This window comes from Stenella coeruleoalba (genome assembly GCF_951394435.1).
Source record: "Stenella coeruleoalba genome assembly, chromosome: 11".
Lineage (NCBI taxonomy): Eukaryota > Metazoa > Chordata > Mammalia > Artiodactyla > Delphinidae > Stenella > Stenella coeruleoalba.
Genome location: NC_137157.1, coordinates 33,787,004 through 33,812,915, shown reverse-complemented (window position 1 = coordinate 33,812,915; position 25,912 = coordinate 33,787,004). Strand labels below are relative to the sequence as shown.

The window sequence follows — 25,912 nt, the reverse complement described above, 5'->3', positions numbered from 1 at the left end:
TGTTTGATATGTTAGATAATAAATAAGGACCATAATTAAAATGAGTTATGCATGTTGAGGTTAAGAAGATGGTTTCTTCTAAATAGGAACTAATCAACTTATAGGAAACCTTATGTTTAGTATCTAACAACCGTAATGATTTCGTTCGATAGGTTGTAATAATTACAAATAATTAACAAAACAAGTATGTTATAGAAATTGTTCTAAAATTACGATAATTTACTGCTACCGTAGCAGTATACTTGGGTCTACATTCTTGAAAATCATAAACCATTTAGTTGGTACTTTAAAGTTTATTTTAAAGTTGTAAAAATATATTTTTATGAAGATTACATATTCCTAACTCTAATATAAAGTACAATGCTTTAAAAGTTGTGGACAGGCAACAAAATTATCACTGATACTTAAAAAATAAGTATTTAATTTGGAACAAGCAACAAAATAATCACTGATAATTAAAAATCAAGGCATTTAGTTTAGCAAATTATTTCCTCTCAATATTTTATTCCAACAATGATAGCGAATTCAAAAAAGTAAAATAATTCTATCTTAGGATTTCAGTACTTTAAGATTTAACAATAAAATTTAATAAAAGTTGTAATAGGTACAGTACTGCTCTGTTGGCTTTACTTGTGTGGTATTTTTAGAAAAAGGGTTCAGAGAATAAGCAGAAGTCTATGATCCTGAAGAAAAAGGCCCATTTTTACTCTGTTGAAACAGTGAACTAATCACATGTCTAAAGAAAAGAAACTCATTCAAAACAAGTGTCTTAGAATTCTGGCAAGAATTCTTGACCTTAGGCAAGTAACATAATGCTCAACCTTAATTTAACTATGTTTTAAAATCTCAGTATAGCATGTTGTAATCTAGTTAAGTAACATTTGCCACAATAAATTATATGGTTGTTTTATTACATGTGTGGTTCCCATGAGGTAGAATATAGGCAAACCACCAAAAACCTATCGTGAGGGATGCCTAAACCATAGTAACTACAGTGAAAAGATATGTGTCCCCACAAGGCAAATGATACCGTTTGACATTTGTACATATCCTGTTACCTCTAAATTAAAAAAGAATTTGAAACTGATAATGAGTAAGGATAGTAAAATTTTACTTCAGGGAGTCCTGGGGGAGATGGAAGAGGGAAGAACACGAATAGTTCAGAGGGAAAAATGAAGAGATACTATAGCTTAGAATCTATTGATTCTCTAAGAAGTTTAAAAATGTCTAAAACTTCTATAAATAGACAATATTTCATTGGATATTAAATAACTGGACCCTAAGAGAAGATTAAAATCACTGACCCATAACAAATAAGTTTAAAACTCACAAACAAAAAGGAAGAAAAAAAAAGCTCCTAATCCCTTCAGAGAAGTTATTTCATTTACTTCGTAAATCAATACTGTGCAGATAATATTTTTCTCATTTTTTCTCATTTTAAAGAAGAGCTTCTGCCACTGCTCTAATGCCAACTACCTTCCCAGTGTAGAAAAGTGGATTACTTACTTACAAAGCCAAAGTTTGATAGATGACTTTGCTTTTTGGCTGCCACCATCTTCCTACTTATCGCTGCCTTCTTAGTCACTGAATCTCCTTCAGCCTCCCATCTTCACTTTTTTATCTGAATGATTAGAGCTGTATTACTACTTACTCTTCCATACCAATGAGTCCATCATGAAAGTTTCAGAATGTCATTTAGTTTCCAGATTTTTGACACTATAATTTGCTTTAGCTTTTTTTTGTAAGAAATATTATTTAGGTTAATGATGACCACATTGAAATTTTCAGTAAGATTTGTGGAATGGAAAAATTACATATCCTCAGGCAGGGTCTAATGTACTTACCCTCAGCGCTGATGTGGCTGCCCAAATGGGAAGCTGGTTTTCTGGTAGCTGATTCCAAATCTTTTTCCATAGTACCCTTTGGTAGGCTTAGACAAGTACTATATATACCACTTACTTGCTTCCCTGAAAGAGAATGGTGATATGGAGCCAAAGTGATTTTTTAGAACCCTTGGCCCTGTGAATGTACCAGGTCAGGAAAAAAATTAAGGGAATAAAAATTAAGTGGGAATATTTTCTCTACCCAGGGAATTTTCCCTGTAATAGGAAGAAGAATAGAGCATTTATTTGATTTTCATGAACTAACAGATTTCATACTTATCCCTTGCCATCTGTATACAAAGTCATTCTTTCATGATGAAGTTAGAGAGACTTGTTCTTGTGTACTAATGTCAATAAATTGTGTGTATATACCCTGATATTGTATAAAATCATTCATAATAGCTGGGTGAGTAAGCTGGACTATAATTACTTTTTTCAGCACTGTTACCTTAACTCAACTTAATGGTATTGTGTTTTAGTCTATTTACCAGTTTTTCAGGACTTTTAGCTAGAATATTTTTATTTAATAATTGTTAAGCCTGTTTTTATAAAGGCATTTAATATTAATAATAATAGTTATTATTATAACAATAATACTAGAATAGTAACAGCTGTCAGAGAACTCCTTTTGCAATTTATTCATTAAATACCTTTTCCAACTAACTTCTCTTTGTCCTTTGAATCTTATCTCAGGCATGATCTCTATCAGAAATCTCTATGTAATTAACCAACCTCAGTTTGAAAATGGGGGCTTTTAGGGCTTTAAGTGTCACCCATACTTCTCCCAAGACAACAGCTATGTTTTTCTGTCTTAGGCCTTCCACCAGGATGGTTAACATCAGTTTCCTTAACTATCTTGCTGACTATAGAGAAGATAAACCCTTTGTTTTATTAACATTTTTCTTCTTTCCTTCCTTCCTTCCCTCCTTCCTTTCTACAACATATGAATTAAAATATGAGTTCAAGAACCATAACATTTGATGGACACTTAATGGTTGCTCAGTTCTCCATTACGTAGCCCAATTTTCTGATCACTGCAATGGGCATTGGAAATAAAGTGATGAAAGGACAGAGAACACCCCTGCCTTCATAGAGCTTATGTTGAAGATGAAGGAGAAATCAGAAAAAAGCAAATAAGCCAGATCATTTGAGACGTTAATTAGAATTATGAATATAAGAAACAGTGTAAAGTAATAGAAAGTAACTGAGAAATGGAGCATAGGAAGGCTTCTCTGAGGTGAGATGTATATCCCAAGGATTTAGCTCTTTCTTCAGGAGTTATTTTTAAGGAATAAATAAAACTTTCATTTGTTATCAAAATTAAAAGTAAATGTACCGTATTTCTCCCCAGTGAGCTGAAAGATTTGTTTGATTTAGGAGTCAAAGAATAGATGCCCGTCAGGGCCATGAGAATAGTTGTGCAGTTTATGTCCCTTGCAAAGGTGCCTGGCTGAAGGGAGGACGGTGGCTAAAGGCAGCCCAAGTTCAGCTCATAATGCCATGCGCTCCTATGGAGACTCTGGTGCTCACACAGAGCTCAGGCAACTGGGAGGGAAAAGCAGAATTTTTTTCCTGTTCAGAGGAGTCACCTTTTCCTAATTGCTCTTCCAGAGAAGGGTGCCTTTTCCTAATTACGTCTTTCAAAGGGGTGCATCTTTTAAAATTTATACGAGCAACCCATAAGTTGTGTCTGTTGCCCTGACAGCCCTAATAATTTTAAGCTTTATATTTAATTAGTCAGAAAGGCACCCAAATGATTACCCTTGGTTTGTTCCATATAAAACTAATAGTTCATAATTATTTTCTTCCGTTATTATTCTTGACATTTACCAGACTTGGGAGTGATCCCTTTCCTAGGAACAGCATAATTTTGATTCTTTTAAGATAAGCCAAAAGGAAGAAATTTCAGGTTCCCAAGGAACCTAAAACAGTCAAGAAGGCCCCTTTATTTTTTATTTAAAATATCATACAACATTAGAAAGTATCACTTGGACTCTAGCTCCAATGCAATAATGTCTAATTGTATATTGATTACTAGAGTACCTTATTTTTATAAGTCCAAGTACATCTGTAACTCCTCCCACACCCATTCTTTCAGAGGCAATTTTGTTTGTAGTTGGACATGAATTTCAAAGAGACTGCTGCTTTTGTAGCTTCTCTTAGTGTGGAAATGACTGGATGTAGAGGCGTTTAATCATAATTCCATGACTTCACTTAATGAGGATTCAAAAAGCAGGACCCTCTGTTCATTAGTAGCAACTTTAAATGGTAAGTTGGCACAACTTTTGTACATAATTGTCTCACAGGAATTTTCTATTACATATTCCACTTGTACTAATGTGATATTTATCTTCAGGAGATAAAAATAAAAACCGCTTACTTGAAATGTATTAAGAACAATTTTTGAGACTCAAAATTTTTTTTTTAGCTTTATTGAGGTATAATTGACAAATAAAATCTTAAGATATTTAAAGTGAGTAATGTGATTTTATATACATATATATTGTGAAAGCATTTTTCCCCATTTGGTTAATTGACACATCCATTACTTCACATATTAACTTTGTTGCCAGGGATGGGGTGGGTGGGAGATGACAACACTTAAGTTCTACTGCCTTAGCAAATTTCAGATACCCAACAGTCTTATCAACTACAGTTACCATGGTATACATTTCATCCTCACGCATCTTATATTTGAAAGTCTGTATACTTCTACCATCCTCTCCCTATTTCTCCCACCCCACAGCCCATGGCAACGACTTTTCCACTCTCTGTTTCTATGAGTTTGACTTTTTTTTTTTTTTTAGATCTCACTTGTACGTGATACTGTGCAGCATTTGTCTTCTCTGTCTGGCTTATTCCACTGAGTATCATCCATGTTTTCCTAAATGGCAGGATTTCCTTTTTTAGTCTAAATAATATTCCATTTTATATATATATCACATTTCCTTGATCCATTCATCCATTGATGAACACATGTTGTTTCCATACTTTGGCTGTTGTGAATAATGCTGCAAGGAACACAGGACTAAGATATCTCTTTGAGATAATGATTTCATTTCCTTTGGTTATATACCAGAAGTGGGATTGCTGGATCATAAGGTAGTTCTATTTTCAATTTCTTGAGGAGACTTCATACTATTTCCATAGTGGCTATACCAATCTACATTACCAGCAATAGTGAGCAAGAGTTCCCTTTTCTCCACATCCTTGCTAACATTTGTTATTTCTTAGCTTTTTGATAACAGCCATTCTAACAAACATGAGGTGATACCTCATTGTGGTTTTAATTTACATTTCCCTTCACTTTTCATGTACCTATTGGTCATTTGTATGTCTTTTTTTGGAAAAAAAATGTCTATTCAGGTACTTTGCCCACTTTTTAATTGGGTTATTTGGTATTTTGCTACTGAGTTGTTTGATGTGCTTTTATATTTTAGATATTAACCCCTTTCTGGACATGTGGTTTGCAAATATTTTCTCCCATCCCATAGGTTACCTTTACATCTTGTTGACAGTTTCCTTTGTTGTACAGAAGCTTTTTAGTTAGGAAGTCCCACTTGCTTATTTTAGCTTTTGTTGCCTTTGCAAGGTATCATATTCAAAAAATCATTGTCAAGACCAATGTCAAGGAGCTGAACCCTGTGTTTTCTTCTAGGAGTTTTATGGTCTCAGATCCTATGTTCAATTTTTAAATACATTTTGAGTTGATTTTTTGTGTGTGGTTTAAGATAGGGGTCTAATTTCATTCATTTGCATGTGGCTGTCCAGTTTTCCCAGCACCATTTATTAGACTATCCTTTCCCCATTGTGTATTCTTGGCATCTTTGTCAAAAATTAATTGACCATTTATATATGGGTTTATATATGGACACTCTATTTTGTTTCATTGATCTATATATCTGTCTTTATGTCAATTCCATATTATTTTGATTACTATAGCTTTGTAATATAGTTTATAAACAAGAAATTTGATGCCTCCAACTTTCTTTTTTTTTCCCAAGATTTTTTTGGCTATTCAAGGTCTTTTGTGGTCCCACACAAATTTTAGGATTTTTTTGTTCTATTTTGTGAAAAATTCCATTTAAATTTTGATAGAGATTATGCTGAATCTGTAGATTGCTTTGGGTAGTATGGACATTTCAACAATATTAATTCTTCCAATCCATGTGCATGGAATATCTTTTCATTTATTTGCCTCTCTTTCAATTTCCTTTATCAACGTCTTACAGTTTCTAGTGAATAAATCTTTCACTTCCTTCGTTAAATTTACTCCTAAATATTTTATTCTTTTTGATACTATTATAAATGGGATTGTTTTCTTAATTTATCTTTCTGATAGTTTGCTATTAGTGTATAGAAATACAACTGGTTTTTGAATATTGATTTTTGTATCCTGCAACTTTACAGAATTTTTTTTTATTGAAGTACAGTTGATGTACAATATTACATAAGTTACAGGTGTACAATATAGTGATTCACAATTTTTAAAGGTTATACTCCATTTATAATTATTATAAACTATTAGCTATATTCTCTATGTTGTACAATATATTCTTGTAGTTTATTTTATACATAATAGTTTGTACCTCTTAGTTCCATACCCTTATATTGCCCCTTTCCCCTTCCCTCTCTCCACTTGTAACCACTAGTTTGTTCTCTATATCTGTGAGATTGTTTCTTTATTGTTATATTCACTAGTTTGTTGTATTTTTTAGATTCCACATAAGTGATACCATACAGTGTTTGTCTTTCTCTGTCTGATTTATTTCACTTAACATGATACCCTCTAAGTCCATCCATATTGTTGTACATGGTAAAATTTCATTCTTTTTTTGGCTGAGTAGTACTCCATTACATATATACCACATATTCTTTATCCATTCACCTGTTGATGGACACTTAGTTTGCTTCCATATCTTGGCTGTTGTAATAATGCTGCAACGAACATTGGGGTGATTTTATCTTTCCAAATCGGTATTTTTGTTTTTCTTCAGATATATACCCAGGCATGAATTTGCTGGGTCATCTGGTAGTTCTATTTTTAGTTTTTTGAGAAACCTCCGTACTGTTTTCCACAGTGGCTGCACCAATTTACATTCCCACCAATAGTGTATGAGGGTTCCTTTTTTTCTCTACATCCTCTCCAGCATTTGTTATTTGTGTCCTTTTTGATGATAGTCATTCTGACAGGTGTGAGGTGATATCTCACTGTGATGTTTGACTTGCATTTCACTGATGTAGGGATGCTGAGCATCTTGTCATGTTCCTGTTGACCATCTGTGTATCTCCTTTGGAAAAATGTCTATTCAGTTCTTCTGGCTACTTTTTAAACAGGTTTTTTTTTTTGGATGTTGACTTATATGAGCTGTTTACATATGTTGGATATTAATCCCTTACCAGTCATACCATTTACAAATATTTTCTTCCATTCAGTAGGTTGTCTTTTTGTTTTGTCTATGGTTTTCTTTGCTGTGCAAAAGCTTTTAAGTTTAATTTAGGTTCTGCATATTTATTGTTACTTTTATTTCCTTTTTTTTACAAGACAGAAAAAAAATTGCTATAATTTATGTCAGAAGTGTTCTGCTTATGTTTCCTTCCAGGAGTTTTATGGTTTTCCACTCTTACATTTAGATCTTTAATCCATTTTGAGTTTATTTTTATATATGGTGTTAGGGAATGTTCTAATTTCATTCTTTTACATGTAGCTCTCCTGTTTTCCCAGCACCACTTATTGAAGAGACTGTCTTTTCTCCACTGTATATTCTTGCCTCCTTTTCTTTTCTTTTTTTTTTTTTTTTTTGCAGTACATGGGCCTCTCACTGTTGTGGCCTCTCCTGTTGTGGAGCACAGGCTCCGGACATGCAGTCTCAGCGGCCATGGCTCATGGGCCCAGCCGCTCCACAGCATGTGGGATCTTCCTGGACCAGGGCACGAACCCGTGTCCCCTGCATCGGCAGGCGGACTCTCAACCACTGTGCCACCAGGGAAGCCCCTTGCCTCCTTTTTCATAGATTAATTGACCATAAATGTGTGGGTTTATCTCTGGGCTCTCTGTTCTGTGCCATTGATCTATATGTCTGTTTTTGTGCTAGTACCATACTGTTTTGATTATTGTAGCTTTGTAGTAAAATCTAAAGTCAGGGAGCATGATTCCTCTAGCTCTGGTCTTCTTTCTCAACATTGTTTGGCTATTTGGGGTCTTTTGTAACTTTACTAAATTTGTTTTTTAGTTGCAACAAATTTTTGGTGGAGTATTTAGGGTTTTCTACATATAAATATCATGATATCTGCAAATAGGAAAAAGTATTTTTTCTTCTTTTCTGATTTGGATGTGTTTTCTTTTTCTTGATTAATTGCTCTGGCTATGACTTTCAGTACTATGTTAAATAAAAGGGGTGAGAGTGGGCGTCCTTGTCTTATTTCTGATCTTAGAGGAAAAACTGTCAGCTTTTCACCATTGAGTATGATGTTAGCTGAGGGCTTTTCAAATACAGGCTTTATTATGTTGAGGTACATTCACTCTATACCCATACTGTTCAGAATTTTTATCATAGTTTTGTCAAATTCTTTTTTTGAATCAATTGACATATTTCTTCATTTTGTTAATGTGATGTATCACATTTATTTATTTATTTGTGGACATTGAACCATCCTTGCATCTTTAGAATAAACCCACTTGATCATGGTATATGAATTTGTGCCAAGACCTATCAGTGTCCCAAAGCGGAGGATCACATTCAGCACCTAGATATAGGCTGCTTGGAAGCTGGACCCTCAAGCAGCATCTGGCACCTTCCAAGGAGAAACTGGGAGATGAGGGTTTCTGCATGTTCCCTCTGTTCTGGGCCTGTGTATATAGCTGGAGGGGAAGGGTGAAACGAATGCTCCTGTAGCCATTAAGAACTGCTTCTTTGTTTGCTACAGTCATGTGGGACTCATGAAAGCAAGCACCACTGGCTATCAGAGCCATGTGATCTTGGGATCTGTCCCTCAGGCAGCAGTTCATATACTGGAATGCAAACATGTGTATGAACTCCTTTTAGGGATATACTGGTAACTGGGAGCAGGCTAATGGGAGACAGCGGGTAAGATGTCCACTGGTTTACCCAGTCTCTATGAAGGATCATAGCCAGCCCCTAAATATGTGCTAAACTAGAAGCCTGACCCTCAGGCAGCAGATTTTAAAGTATGTGGCTGGACCTCTTTCAGGGAAAGACTGGGACATGTGTATTTTTGGCTGTTCTCTCTGTGTTGAGCCCTGAGGGGATAGTTGTAGCAAGTGCTTTTGTACCTTTTAACAATTGCAGCGTTATTTGCTATAGTCTTATAGCTCTCATGGCTTTCAGAGCTAGATGTTTTGAGGACCTGTACCATGGGTAGGAGTCTTAAATGTTGGGGTACTAAATGTGGGCTGCAAGCCCCTCACTCCTCAGGGAAAAGCTGAGAGTCGGGAGTTCCTTCCTGATTGTATGGCACTGTGTGGAGCTATGGGGTTTATGGTGAGAATGTGTCTCAGCGTTTCCTATGCCTTCCAATGTATTTTCTCATTTGCTCAATGTGTAGGAGTCACTCAGCTAGTTTCAGAATTTCTTTCAGAAACAATTGCTCCTTGCGTAGCTGTATAGTTGATGTGTTCGTGAGATGAGGGGAGTTCAGGAACCTCTATGTCATCATCTTGGTTGACCCTCCTTCACAATTTCTTATATCCTTTTCCCTCAGAGAAAGAAAAGAAATCATTAGGTCAGTGGGAATTATAACTACAAAGGGAACTTGATTAAAAATTTCTTTGAATCATATATAATCACCAATATTATATATATAATATAATCACCAAAATTACTAATCACCTTCTTGCAAAACAGAATAAAACAAAGCGAAATAAAATATGGATTTCATTAACTGTTAAAATAAAATATTAACTTAGATATAAAATCCAGTGCAACATATTATCTAAGAAACATCCAAATAAAATCAATAATCTCAATTATATCCTTGGTTATATGTACAAAAATGAACATCTTCCTTAATGAGGGTTCTTGTATGCTATGTAGATAACAAGGAAAGGTGATTGTTATAAATATTGGCTATATTGATCAAAGATATTAATCTTAAAGTTTATCTACATCTATTGAACAATAGGGATTACCTTTTAGTAACTTAAAAGTACCACAAAGTCTTTTTAAGTTATTTCATTTGTTTGCTTCAATAACCTCCCAAGAAATACAGAGGGCATATGTAGTGAAGTCAAATTGATAATAATGTACTTCCATTTTCCTTTTCATTATGGAAAGATTTAATTGAACTATATTAACCTCTGTGTTTATGTTCTTATAGGAAACTGTCTGTTTTGATGCCTTACACATTTTCTTTCCCCTGCATCTTTACTCAACTGGCAGTGAGCCAATCCTTTTGAAAATACACATTCACACATATAATCAATGCAAATATTTTTTTAAATGAGGATATTAATAATCAAGGTTATGGATGTTTAAAATGCTTTCTATAGTTACTGAAATCCAAAGTTAATTTATGCTTTTGAAATAAATTCACTAAGATTACCACCATTCAAATATTTGAAGAATATTATCTATTCACTTTCAGATAAACTTGTTTCTGAGGCATATCACTTTCTTTTGTGGTAGCCTCACAAAAAGGCAAACTCTCTTTTGTATTTCTCTAATGCTATGTGCAGCTGAACTTGTGGCAGTTACATCAGTTGCTCAGTGTCCTGGACAGGTCTTTCACTGAAGTGTACTTTGGAAGAAGCTTATCAACATGGTTTCAGAAGGGGGTTAATTTATCGTGTTGTTTCAGTCCCTTTGCTCTTGAAGGTGGGAAATTCATGACAGAAACCAGTCTAAATTAAAGTCATTACATTTTCAGTTTACTAGTCTTGCCAAATCCTTTCTACTTGCTGAGTTCTCACACCAAGGAATTCTTCTGAGTGATGAATAAAACTTTTATTTGTCTTCCCCATAACTTCCGTCCAAATATCCCTCTAATTATCTCATTTCCTTCCCCAGTGAACAATCCGTTCATAATAAGTGTTAACAGTTTTATTTTGGAAAGATTCATTTATGTTTTGTTTATACATGAGTATTGCACAAAAACATTGGGAAGTGATTTCCTATGTATTTATCATGAGAGATGGTAATCAAAGTGTTTTAGGGTTTTAGGTATTTGCTTCTGATATAAATGTTCTCCTGGATATTGTATTTTCAGGACAGTTTATGCTTTTATCTTAATGTAAAACACAGTGCAGCTTAAGTTCATGATTTACCACCAAACATTTTTGAATTAGATGAAAAATGGAATGATATACTGATTTTTGAACAGTTTGTAGTACTTAAATCCAGTAAAGCAAAGTGATTGTATTAATACAGGGGATATATGCATGTATTCCAAATAACTCAGTGTGACATCCATTTTCATAGGAAATCCAGATATGACGACTGTCTCACACAAAGTGGCACCCCATTTTAGGTGCTCCTTAAGACATTACATATATCAGTACATTAAATGTGAATGTCTTTATTCTCAGAGAAATTTCATATGAGTTTATGTAATTGTGTTATATATCTTTGATCTAGATGATAATTATATTAAACAGCAGTCATATTAAAGGACAAGATATGTAGGTTTTAGATTATGTAGAAATACTGAATAATTTTGATTGAATAATCCAGGTCAGAGCTCAATTATGTCGACTAGTAATTATCTCAAATAAAATAATCAGATTATTGAAAAGTTTTGCAGTCTTTTTTTTTTTTTTTTTTTTTTTTTTGCGGTACGCGGGCCTCTAACTGTTGTGGCCTCTCTTGTGGCGGAGCACAGGCTCCGGACGCACAGGCTCAGCGGCCATGGCTCACAGGCCCAGTCTCTCCGCGGCATGTGGGATTTTCCCGGACCGGGACACGAACCCGTGTCCCCTGCATCGGCAGGTGGACTCTCAACCACTGCGCCACCAGGGAAGCCCCTGCAGTCTTTTAATTGGAATTAAAATGAAAACTAGAGGGAATTTTATTGTACTCTAGTTATTGTATCTGAATATACAATATGAATTGAATAACCTAATTGTCATAAAATATTAATATCTGTTTTATGTAAATTTTGCTTTCTTCACTTAAGATCTTATTTTAAATATGTTTTCCTAACTTCTCCAAAGCAATCACTTCAACTATTTATATTAAATATATTTGAGTCAGGAAATACTTTTGGAAGAAAAAGAGTGTGTCATTATTATAATAGAATTCTGCTAGTATGGAGCTGGTATTTATTCAGTCTCTACTGATACCATTTCTAGTAGAATCACTTGAAATGCTATGCCAATTGCTAACAAAGACTTACTGATAAAAACTAATAAAGACCTCAGTTTGACTTCTTCTACTCTTCCAAAAAAGCTATTGAAGGCCATCCAAAAGGTATTGTACAATGAATTCTTCAGTCAGCCAGCATTCCTTGTCTCCTCATGTTTCCTGGCCTCTGAAAAATAGTGCTTGTATTTAAAGTATTCACACTGAGTTGAAATTTCTATTTGTGTTCTATTTACATAAACTACAAGCTGCCCCCCCCCAATTTTTAGTGATCAAATAGTTAATTCATCGTTGAAAAATTGTTTCTGCAAGTTCAGCAATAAACACAAGATACAAGACTCTAAAATATGTTAATTTAAACATGTTTAGCTGTCTAATTTGTTTCTGAAATTCTCTCGAACTTAATAACACAGATAAAAAGGTAGAAACAGTTTAAAATCAGGCCTTAAGAGGATTAAAATATGATTGTAGTCCTCACTAAATGGCTGAGTTAAAATACTGATAGTATTTTGAGAGCTGAACAAATAAGAGATGAATGTAGTTGACATTAAAAAGTCTCTGCTGAATAGGTCTCATCATTGTTTTCATCTAAATAAGCTAAGTGTTTCAAACTCTGTTATGTTTTCTGTAACTTTATTTTCTTCTCCCTCCCCTCTTGAACAATATAATGTACCTGCCAGATAAGAAATTACCATCAGGTAGGAAAAGAAAAATGTGCATTTGATCTATCAATCAATTAATGTCCAGACAGTTTCCTAGGGAAATATATATTTAAATAAAGCCTTCAAAATTTGGAGATGTAAATCCAGTACAGTAATAATGTTAGGGATGATACTGTTGATCATGATACTGATAAAGAAACTCAAGGGTGAACTGAGAGGACATTAAGAGAAGATTAGAACATCAAATATTATGAAGAAAGAGACAAAACTCACAATTTTATAAACATAAGAGGTATTGGAGACTTAGGTGGTTTTTTGGAATGGAATTCTAGTTTCCCCAGTCCCTAATTGAAATGAGATTTCTAGCTCAGTATTTAAGACAGCATTAGAGAAATCGTCTTGACTGGGCTGATTTATGAAAGACATTTGGACAAGAAATATGTTGTAACAGTTGATGGAATAACTCCTGCGCATCTTCTGGTTTCAGGGCATAAAACACTTTGGTGATGTCTTTTCCGACTCACAAAGACTTGTTTATGTACCACTCCTTTGAGCTGCTCTCAGAGCACACTCTGCCTGCTTTTATCACAATATGGGAATTTTGTGCTTACTTGTTGGGCTCCCCACAATCTCTTTTTCATGATCACATTCCTTTATCTACCACTTAGCACATAGCTGGCATTCAGTAAGTACAAAATCAAAGAAAGGATAAAAGAATGAGAGAAGGAAAGAAAAACATACAGAAGGTAGGAAAAGAGGAAGGGAAGGAGGAAAGGAGTACATTCAGTAAAAAAGACACTATAGGGAAGGGGAAAGTCATCTTCTAAGGGAGTATTCATGGGGGAATAAGAGGCCGTCTGCCCATCAATCAGACAGGCAATGGCAAGCAGTGTAGGACAGATGTTACAGCCAGAGTATCTTCACATTACCTGCAGTGAGGAACAGTTCAGGAATTTGAAATCCAGGGAAGAGAACATGGACTTAGAGTTGGAGCTGAAAAACAAAACCAAATCCCAGTATTCTCTGTAATCTCTGTAAGAGAATAATTTTCTTGCAAAGTGTATGTACATTTTTATTCAATGCCTGTGTTTATTGGTTTGTAAAGATATATTCATACTTGAATGAAGAGGCTAAGTAAGAAACCCACTTTCCAATGTGCGAAGAGAAAGATATCTCTTGAGGGAGTCATCATAAAATACAGAGAAGTAGGCCAAATTAATTAAGTTTATTGGTAATGATTCCAAATCATTTCAACAAAAGTGAATCACCTGGTAAATATTTTTCATGTCAGAAAAATTGTATGCAAATCAATTCACTCTTACTCTTACCCAGTTATTAACAAAAATATATATATGCCTTACACTTTACATTAGACTTTGGATTATTTACATATTTTATTTTTAATATTTAAATTAAAAAGTTTTTCATCACTCAAGAGGACTGTACCTCAAAATATGCTCTGTTCACTTTGTACTAACTGATTTGTCCATTTGTTGTAATCACTGGTTCATATCCATTGGCATATCTTTCTACATGATTGGTCATATGTCAAGATTACCTTAATGTTTCTGCATAAAATTAGAAAAACAACACAATCATGAATCAAATAATTTTAGAAGTAAATCATTTCATGATTTACATATCTGAGTATAGCCTGATTATTAAACCACATTAAAATCGTTTCTGAGAAACGATTCAGTTCTCACAGATCTCTGAACTGTGCTGAAGAGAAATGCTCTGCTAATTGTAGTTTCCAAATGATAATGTAAGGCAAAGCCCAGATAGAAAGAATCATGCCACAACATGATTGTAATATACCTCACTCAATTAGGAGGACAAAAAAGAAAACTTGGCATATATAAGTCAAGTATTTTCTTACTTCGTTTCCCAGAGACAGAATGCTTGATGCCAGGCTTTCCAGTTTAAGAGAACATTCTGACACTTGGCAGTCTCATTATTAATAGTTGGAACTTTGAAAAGTGTAATGAAAAGAAATACTGTTTACGTCTAATTTATGTCTTCTCTCCACATACAAAAAATATTGAGTTAGTATTCTTTTATAATAAAAAAGAAGACTGAATTTTAATGAGATGTGGCTTAATGGTTGTATGGAATGTCTTTATTTTTAATTCACTTTTGTAATAGTATCTTGGATACAACAAAAAAAATGCTCTTTATTAAAATTAAAATCAATAAAGTCTATTTTCAGTTTAACTTTTACCCAGATTGTAAATCATTTCAGCCAGTAATTTTGTATGCTTTTTTGGCACATTTATCATAATTGTAGCTTTGACACATTACACAGTTTAGATAGAAACTTCAGAGGGTACTTTTGCTTGACAAAATTGAACGAGCTGAACAGGTAAATGCTTGGCTACATTTTATGCCCTTAGGATCAAGACCTTATGTAACGAATTAGCATTTAATGGCAGGAAGTAAATTAAAACACCTTTTTTTAAAAAGAAATATTTATTTATTTATGGCTGCATTGGGTCTTCATTGCTGCACGGACTTTCTCTAGTTGTGGCGAGCGGCGGGCTACTCTTCATTGCGGTGCACGGGCTTCTCATTGCGGTGGCTTCTCTTGTTGCAGAGCACGGGCTCTAAGCTCAGGGGCTTCAGTACTTGTGGCTCATGGGCTCTAGAGCACAGGCTCGGTAGTTCTGGCACACAAACTTAGTTGCTCTGCGGCATATGGGATCTTCCCAGACCAGGCTGGAACCCGTGTCCCCTGCATACGCAGATAGATTCTTAACCACTGTGCTGTCAGGCAAGTCCCCCATGAGTTTTTGTTTTTTTTTTAACATCTTTATTGGAGTGTAATTGCTTTACAATGCTGTGTTAGTTTCTGCTGCATAACAAAGTGAGTCAGCTCTACATATACATATATCCCCATATACCCTCCCTCTCGTGTCTCCCTCCAGCTCTCCCTGTCACACCCCTCTAGCTGGTCACAATGCACAGAGCTGATCTCCCTGTGCTATGCAGCTACTTCCCACTAGCTATCTATTTTACATTTGGTACTGTATACATGTTCATGTCACTCTCTCACTTCGTCCCAGCTTCCCCTTCCCCCCTCCCCATGTCCTCAAGGCCATTCTCTACATCTGCATCTTTATTCCTGTCCTGTCCCTAGGTTCTTCAGAAACTTTTTTTTTTTTTAGATTCCATATATATGTGTTAGCGTATGGTATTTGTTTTTCTCTTTCTGACTTACTTCACTCTGTATGACACTCTCTAGGTCCATCCACCTCACTACAAATAACTCAATTTCATTCTTTTTATGGCTGAGTAATATTCCATTGTATATATGTGCCACATCTTCTTTATCCATTCATCTGTCGATGGACACTTAGGTTGCTTCCATGTCCTGGCTATCGTAAATAGTGCTGCAATGAAAGTTGTGGTACATGACTCTTTTTGAATTATGGTTTTCTCAGGGTTATGCCCAGTAGTGGGATTGCTAGGTCATATGGTAGTTCTATTTTTAGTTTTTTAAGGAACCTCCATACTATTCTCCATAGTGACTGTATCAATTTACATTCCCACCAACAGTGCAAGAGGGTTCCCTTTCTCCACACCCTCTCCAGCCTTTATTCTTCATAGATTGTTTGATGATGGCCATTCTGACTGGTGTGAGGTGATATCTCATGGTAGTTTTCATTTCCATTTCTCTAATGACCAGTGATGTTGAGCATCCTTTCATGTGTTTGTTGGCTATCTGAATATCTTCTTTGGAGAAATATCTATTTAGGTCTTCTGCCCATTTTTGGATAGGATTGTTGGTTTTTTTGATATTGAGCTGCATGAGCTGCTTGTATACTTTGGAGATTAATCCTTTGTCAGTTGCTTCATTTGCAAATATTTTCTCCCATACTAAGGGTTATCTTTTCGTCTTGTTTATGGTTTCCTTTGCTGTGCAAAAGCTTTTAAGTTTCATTAGGTCCCATTTGTTTATTTTTATTTCCATTTCTCTAGGAGGTGGGTCAAAAAGGATCCTGCTGTTATTTATGTCATAGAGTGTTCTGCCTGTGTTTTCCTCTAAGAGTTTGATAGTGTCTGGCCTTACATTTAGGTCTTTAATCCATTTTGAGTGTGTTTTTGTGTATGGTGTTAGGGAGTGTTCTAATTTCATTCTTTTCCATGTAGCTGTCCAGTTTTCTGAGCACCACTTATTCAAGGAGCTGTCTTTTCTCCAGTGTATATTCTTGCCTCCTTTATCAAAGATAAGGTGACTATATGTGTGTGGGTTTATCTCTGGGCTTTCTATGCTGTTCCATTGATCTATATTTCTGTTTTTGTGCCAGTACCATAGTGTCTTGATTACTGTAGCTTTGTCGTATAGTCTGAAGTCAGGGAGCCTGACTCCTCCAGCTCTGCTTTTCTTTCTCAAGATTGCTTTGCCTATTCAGGGTCTTTTGTATTTCCATACAAATTGTGAAATTTTTTGTTCTAGTTCTGTGAAAAATGCCATTGGTAGTTTGATAGGGATTGCATTGAATCTGTAGAGTGCTTTGGGTAGTAGAGTCATTATCACAATGTTGATTCTTCCAGTCCAAGAACATGGTATATTTCTCCATCTGTTTGTATCATCTTTAATTTTTTCATCAGTGTCTTATAGTTTTCTGCATACAGGTCTTTTGTCTCGTTAGGTAGGTTTATTCCTAGGTATTTTATTGTTTTTGTTACAGCGGTAAATGGGAGTGTTTCCTTAATTTCTCTTTCAGATTTTTCATCATTAATGTATAGGAATGCAAGAGATTTCTGTGCATTAATTTTGTATCCTGCTACTTTACCAAATTCATTGATTAGCCTAGTAGTGTTCTGGTAGCATCTTTAGGATTCTGTATGTATAGTATCATGTCATCTGCAAACAGTGACAGTTTTACTTCTTCTTTTCCAATTTGAATTCCTCTTCTTTTTCTTCTCTGATTGCTGTGGCTAAAAATTGCAAAGCTATTTTGAATAAGAGTGGTGAGAGTGGGCAGCCTCGTCTTGTTCCTGAATTTAGTGGAAATGGTTTCTGTTTTTCACCATTCAAGAGCGATGTTGGCTGTGAGTTTGTCATATATGGCCTTTATTATGTTGAGGTAAGTTCCCTCTATGTCCACTTTCTGGAGGGTTTTTATCATAAATGGATGTTGAATTTTGTTGAAAGCTTTTTCTGCATCTATTGAGATGATCATATGGTTCTTCTCCTTCAATTTGTTAATATGGTTAATCACATTGATTGATTTTTGTATATTGAAGAATCCTTGCATTCCTGGGATAAACCCCACTTGATCATCGTGTATGATCCATTTAATGGCTGTTGGATTCTGTTTGCTAGTATTTTGTTGAGGATTTTTGCATCTATGTTCATCAGTGATATTGGCCTGTAATTTTCTTTCTTTGTGACATCTTTGTCTGGTTTTGGTATCAGGGTGATGGTGGCCTCGTAGATTGAGTTTGGGAGTGTTCCTCCCTCTGCTATATTTTGGAAGAGTTTGAGAGTGATAGGTGTTAGCTTTTCTCTAAATGTTTGATAGAATTCGCCTATGAAGCCATCTGGACCTGTGCTTTTGTTTGTTGGAAGATATTTAATCACAGTTTCAATTTCAGTGCTTGTGATTGGTCTCTTTATATTTTCTGTTTCTTCCTGGTTCAGTCTCGGAAGGTTGTGCTTTTCTAAGAATTTGTCCATTTCTTCCAGGATGTCCATTTTTTTGGCATATAGTTGCTTGTAGTAGTCTCTCATGATCCTTTGTATTTCTGAAGTGTCAGTTGTTACTTCTCCTTTTTCATTTCTAATTCTATTGATTTGAGTCTTTTCCCTTTTTTCTTGATGAGTCTGGCTAATGGTTTATCAATTTTGTTTATCTTCTCAAAGAACCAGCTTTTAGTTTTATTGATCTTTGCTCTCGTTTCCTTCATTTCTTTTTCATTTATTTCTGATCTGATCTTTTTGATTTCTCTCTTCTACTAACCTTGGGTTTTTTTTGTTCTTTTTTCTCTAATTGCTTTAGGTGTATGGTTAGGTTGTTTATTTGAGATTTTTCTTGTTTCTTGAGGTAGGACTGTATTGCTATAAACTTCCCTCTTAGAACTGCTTTTGGTGCATCCCATAGGTTTTTGGTCATCATATTTTCATTGTCATTTGTTTCTAGGTATTTTTTGATTTCCTCTTTGATTTCTTCATTGTTCTCTTGGTTATTTCATAGTGTATTGTTTAGCCTCCATGTGTTTGTATTTTTTACAGTTTTTTTTTTTTCTGTAATTGATATCTGGTCTCAGAGTGCTGTGGTTGGAAAAGATACTCGATATTATTTCAATTTTTTAAAATTTACCAAGGCTTGATTTGTGAACCAAGATATGATCTATCCTGGAGAATATTCCATGAGCACTTGAGAAGAAAGTGTATTCTGTTTTTTTTGTATAGAATGTCCTATAAATATCAATTACGTCCATCTTGTTTAATGTATCATTTAAAGCTTGTGTTTCCTTATTTATTTTAATTTTGGATGATCTGTCAATTGGTGAAAGTGGGGTGTTAAAGTCCTCTACTATTGTGTTACTGACGATTTCTTGTTTTATGGCTGTTAGCATTTGCCTTATGTATTGATGTGCTCCTATGTTGGGTGCATAAATATTTACAATTGTTATATCTTCTTCTTGGATTGTTCCCTTGATCATTATGTAGTGTCCTTCTTTGTCTCTTGTAACATTCTTTATTTTAAAGTCTATTTTGTCTGGTATGAGAATTGCTACTCTAGCTTTCTTTTGATTTCCATTTGCATGGAATATCTTTTTCCATGCCCTCACTTTCAGTCTTTCTGTGTCCCTAGGTCTAAAGTTGGTCTCTTGTAGACAGCATATAGATGGGTCTTGTTTTTGTACCCATTCAGCCAGTGTATGTCTTTAGGTTGAAGCATTTAATCCATTTACATTTAAGGTAATTATTGATATGTATGTTTCTGTTACCATTTTCTTAATTGTTTTGGATTTGTTTTTGTAGGTCTTTTCCTTCTCTGGTGTTCCCTGCCTAGAGAAGTTCCTTTAGCATTTGTTGTAAAGCTTGTTTGGTGGTGCTGAATTCTCTTAGCTTTTGCTTGTCTGTAAAGCTTTTGATTTCTCCATCAAATCTGAATGAGATCCTTGCTGGGTAGAGTAATCTTGGTTGTAGGTTTTTCCCTTTCATCACCTTAAATATGTCCTGCCACTCCCTTCTGGCTTGCTGAGTTTCTACTGCAAGATCAGCTGTTAATGTTATGGGGATTCCCTTGTGTGTTATTTGTTGCTTTTCCCTTGATGCTTTTAATATTTTTTCTTTGTATTTAATTTTGATAGTTTTTTTAACATGTGTCTTGGTGTGTTTCTCCTTGGATTTATCCTGTATGGGACTCTCTGTGCTTCCTGGACTTGTTTGACTATTTCCTTTTCCACATTAGGGAGATTTTCAACTATAAGCTCTTCAAATATTTTCTCAGTCCCTTTCTCTTTCTCTTCTTCTTCTAGGACCCCTATAATTCAAATGTTGGTGCATTTAATGTTATCCCTGAGGTCTCTGAGACTGTCTTCAATTTTTTTTCTTTATTCTGCTCTGTGGCAGTTATTTCCACTATTTTATCTTCCAGGTCACTTACGTGTTCTTATGCCTCAGTTATTCTGCTACTGATTCCTTCTAGATAATTTTTAATTTCATTTATTGTGTTGTTCATCACTGTTTGTTTGCTGTTTAGTTCTAGTTCCTTGTTAAACGTTTCTTGTGTTTTCTCCATTCTGGTTCAAGATTTTGGATCATCTTTACTGTCATTACTCTGAATTCTTTTTCAGGTTGACTGCCTATTTCCTCTTCATTTGTTTCATCTGGCGAGTTTTTACCTTGCTCCTTCATCTGCTGTGTATTTCTCTGTCTTCTCCTTTTGCTTAACTTACTGTGTTTGGGGTCTCCTTTTCACAGGCTGCAGGTTCGTAGTTCCCGTTGTTTTTGGTGTCTGCCCCCAGTGAGTAAGGTTGGTTCAGTGGTTTGTGTAGGCTTCCTGGTGGAGGGGACTGGTGCCTGTGTTCTGGTGGAAGAGGATGCATCTTGTCTTTCTGGTGGGCAGGACCATGTCCGGTGGGGTTTTTTTGGGGTGTCTTTGAACTTTTTATGATTTTAGGCAGCCTCTCTGCTGATGGGTGGGGTTGTGTTCCTGTCTTTCTCTTTGTTTAGCATGGGGTGTCCATACTGGCACTTGCTGGTCATTGAGTGGAGCTGCATCTTAACGTTGAGACAGAGATCTCTGGGAGAGCTCTCGCCAATTGATATTATTTGGGGCCAGGAGGTCCCTGGTGGACCAATGTCCTGAACTTGGCTCTCCCACCTCAGAGGCTCAGGTCTGACATCCAGCTGGAGCACCAAGACCCTGTCAGCCACACTGCTTATCACAACTCCACAGCTGAAGGCAAAGGGTTTCTCTCAGCTCTAGGTCACAGTGCCCCAGGGAAGTGTACAGCTTGGCTTGCCTCCCACAGACATCCAGAGTGGCCCGGATGAAGCCACAGTGCATCTCATGTCTCACTCTCTGATCCTGCTTGCTCTATCGATTTTGGAACTGTTGCCCCAGTTTTAATCATGAGGGTTTAGATAAGCTCTGTAGCAGATGCTGTTAGAGTTCAGCCTGTTATCCCATGGATCCCTTCAGCATTTTTGTCAAAATGCCTTTTTAATGGAACTAAAATATCATGCTTAATTTCACCACTGACAAGCAGATCTTAAAATGGAAGCTTAAATATTTTGTTTAAGGTATGGAAGACATTTTTTCCCATGAGAATAATTTAGGCAAACAGAATAAAACATGAATTTACATTTATAAATAGTTTTTATGACATTATATCTTTAATAATTAGCTGGGAATTTATAAAAATATATTTACAAATTTTCTCTTAAACTGTGTTGAATCACAATGTACTAGCAAACCTGTTATGAAATTAGATAGTTTCACAATAGATAAAAAGTTGACACTATTTCCATTGACTATAAATTACTTTGAAGTTTATAAAATTAAATACTTCTAAATAACTCTAATCTAATTTCCTATTCAGAATTTGGCAAACACAGAATTCTTTAGCTAGTATTTGCTTTAAGTCTTATAAGAAGGCATTTGATATAATATAGAGCATATTAACATTATAAAAACAAAATTCGGTGAAAGAAAATGCATGTGTTGAGAGCTGTTGAAAAATATAACTAAAATTTTATATTAATCTCATCTAATTTAAGTAATAAGTTGGCAAACAAAGGTTTTGCTTACTAAGTTGATAATTTTGACAGCTCTGATTATTTGAATGTTACGTAATGAATTTTATCACAGAACTTATTCGTAGATTAATTTAATAGTTGTAGCAATAATAAAAGCCTATATTTTATATCTTTGATTTCAAGACAAGAATAGATTAGATAAATATAGTATGTATACATCCAAAGAAATATAAAATAGTTCTGAATTAACAAAATAGAGGGGAGACCCTACATATTTTATTGTAGATTTTGACAACTTTATGTTTATTTTAGCTATATTGCATTTATGAATGAAAATATACTGATTCATTTTATCAAATGAATAACACATGACCTAATGTGAAGAGTTTACATTGCAGATAGTGATTTTTTTTCTGGTTTCAGTGAAGTATTTTATACAAAAATTTTTCACAATCATAGATCATGCCAGTATGTGACAAAGAATATAATGAGATTGATTCATTTGTCTTGTTCCCAAAAATGATGTAAATTACCAGTAAATTGGTCACTTTGAAGGAACTGCTGATCATAAAAATGACTAGGATGAAAACCCTGCCCTATGGTTTTATTCCCCTTGTATATGTAAGTACAGTCATCATTGCAGCTAAGAAATGCAAGAAAAAGAAAAAGACTAAATTTTAAAAGTACAGCTGCAAGTTATTAACTCCTGATTTATTGAAGCTATACAACTAAATGCCTAGGACAGTAACAGGCATATAACAGGTATTACAAAACATCTACTGAATAAAATGACTATCTGACCTTATTGAATATCCAGTGTAATGGGGAACTCATCACACTTGCAAGTAAGTTTCTATACACTTAGTTATAGCTAATGAGTCCTTATTTCTATTACTTGGGCAGAATTATTGTTGAAATAGTCTGAGACCTCAACAGATGACCAGTTAGAAATGGAGAAAGGTTGGAATTGGGAGGTACTAAACCTTGGGGAACTGACGTTGGTATAAAGAAGAATGGTATTCAAAATAGACAGGCAAAAATTCAAATGACAATGTGTCTAAAGATATACATTGAATATGTACTGATTTAGGAAGTTGTCAGTATTTGAGAAAACTTTTTCTTAGGTTTCAATTTTTTATTGATATGTAATTTAAATGACAGTAATACCACATATCTTATGTGTAATGAATTTTGATGAATACATATATACCCAAGTATTGAGTGCCTCAATCAAGATAAGAGTTCCCTCCTGCTGGTTTCCAGTCAGGTCTTCCTAATCCTAGCACTGAGCCTACCATGGTTTCTTTCACCACAGAAGGGTCTTCCTTGTCCTTGAACAGTATCTACATACAATTACAGAGTATATACTCTTTTGAGTCTGTTTTATTTTCATTCAAAATCATGTTCATGTGATTTACCCATTTTGTTGCATGTATCAGCAGTTCAGTTATCTTTATTGCTCAGTTGTGTTCCACTCTGTGACTATGTCACAATTTGTCCATTTCCCAGCTGATGAATATTTGGGATGCTTTCAGTTTTTATTTATTACAAAAGAGGTGCTTATGAGCATTCTATACAAGTCTTTTTCAAATTTTCATTTATTTCTAGAAGTAGAATTGCTAGGATTTTTTTTTAGCTTTTCAAGAAACTAGACAACTCTTTTCTAAAGCAGTTGCACCATTTTGTACTCCCAGTTATCAATCTCTGAGGGTTCTAATTGTTCCATACCCTTACAAACACTTTTTTAAAAATTGAGATATAATTGACGTATAACATTATATTGGTTTCAGGTATATAATATAATGATTTGATATCTGTATATGTTGTGAAATGAGCATCACAGTAAGTCTAGTTAACATCCATCACCAAACATAGTTAACATATTTTTTTCTTGTGATGAGAACTTTTAAGTTCTATTCTTAGCAATATTCAAATATACAATAGAGTATTTTTTTAATTTATTTTATTTTATTTATTTTTATTTTTGCCTGAATTGGGTCTTTGTTGCTGCGCACGGGGTTTCTCTAGTTGTGGCGAGCAGGGGCTACTCTTGGTTGTGGTGTGCGGGCTTCTTACGGTGGTGGCTTCTCTTGTTGTGGAGCATGGGCCCTAGGTGCACGGATTTCAGTAGTTGTGGCACGCGGGCTCAGTAGTTGTGGGTCACGGGCTGTAGAGTGCAGGCTTAGTTGCTCCGTGGCATGTGGGCACAGGGCTTAGTTGCTCCGTGGCATGTGGGATCTTCCCGGACCAGGGCTCGAACCCATGTCCCCTGCATTAGCAGGCAGATTCTTAACCACTGCACCACCAGGGAAGCCCTGCAATAGAGCATTATTAATTATAGTCAATATGCTGTACATTACATCCCTAAAAACACTTAATCTTAGCCATTCTAAAGGTGGGAAACGGTATCTCATGGCAGTTTTAATTAGAATTTCCCTGAGAACTAATAAAATTGAGCACTTTTTCTTGTGCTTATTGGCTACTTGCATATTTGTCTTGTTGTTTAAAGCTCTGCTCATTTTTTAATTGGGTTGTTTGTCTGTTTGGTATTGAGTTATAGGAGTTCTTTCTATATTATTTATATGTTATATATATTCTTATATTATACCCTTCCATATTCTTTATATATACTAGATATGTCTTTTATTAGATACATATATACTATAATATTTTCTCCCATTTTTTGGCTTACCTTTTCATTTATGTTAACTATTTCTTTTGATAACAAAATTTTTAAGTTGATGAAATATAATTTATAAATATTTTCTTGTATGGTTTTTGCCTTCTATGTCTTACCTGAGAAATCTTTGCCTACCCAAAGTTCTTGAAAAATTTCTCATGTATTTTGTCTATAAGAGATATAGTTTTAGCTTTATATTTATGTCTATGATCCTTCTTGAATAAAATATGTATGTGAGTGAAGTGCAAGGGGAATCAAAATTTTGGGGTTTGTTTTTGTTTTTTCCATATGGATATCCACTTGGTCAGGAACTTTTCTCTCCCCCATTGAATTATATTGTTACCTTTGTTCAAAACTGACTGTTGAAGCAGTGGTGTAAAGGTGACGGGACACCTGGATTCCTCAGTTTCCTTCTTTTTCCATTCCTGGGCTGGAGGAAATACCTGAACATATGGAACCCCAATGCCGGGCAGCCAGGGCCATATCCACACTCCCCTAATGTCGGGTACCCTGGAGGTTGCAATCCTGCCCATCTACCACCTGCCACCCCTACCTTTCCTCCAAACCCCTTTCCCACTCCCCCAGGAGCACCCCAGGGGAATCCAGCCTTTCCCCCTGGTGGGCCCTGTCATCCTGTGCCACAACAAGGGTATCAGGATGCCAACCCTCAGGTCCCTACCCCCCTCAATACCCACCACCTGCCCCTGACATGTGTCCTGTGAATCCATTGACTCCTGGCAAGGTAGGAGCAGGAACGGTGATTGACAAGAAGATGCAAAAGAAAATTTAAAAAGCTCATAAAAAGAAGCAGAAACACCACAAACATGGCAAGCTTTCCTCCTCCTGCTCTTCCTCTTCCAGCAGTGACTCTGACTGAATACAGGGCCTGAACCCTTCCCTCAAGTCTCTCCAGTTCTGCTCTCCCATCAAGTTTCAGATGCCATCTTGTACTGGGGGAAATTAGCCCTTGTGTCCCTCCCCCCACCATCCCTGCAATCTAAGCCTTTCTCTGCTGTCCAACCCTAACTGGCTAGGGAAAATGGGAGAAGAATTGCCATGGGCTAGCAAAGGCCGTCTTCCCACTGCTTAGATAAAACTTTTAGCTGGTGAATTTTTCAGAGCTATATTTTGAAGATGGTGAGATTTGAGCT

At 35.4% G+C, this 25,912-nt stretch overlaps 1 pseudogene across 1 annotated transcript in view; it reads left to right on the top strand.

Moving 5' to 3' along the window:
* Positions 1-25,638, top strand: part of LOC307193891 — a 167,045-nt pseudogene extending 141,407 nt beyond the window's left edge. Inside the window, exon 3 of the transcript in view lies at positions 25,130-25,638. The product of the transcript in view is annotated as an uncharacterized misc_RNA (transcript). The remainder of the gene's footprint in view (positions 1-25,129) is intronic.
* The last annotated feature ends 274 nt before the right edge of the window (positions 25,639-25,912 follow it).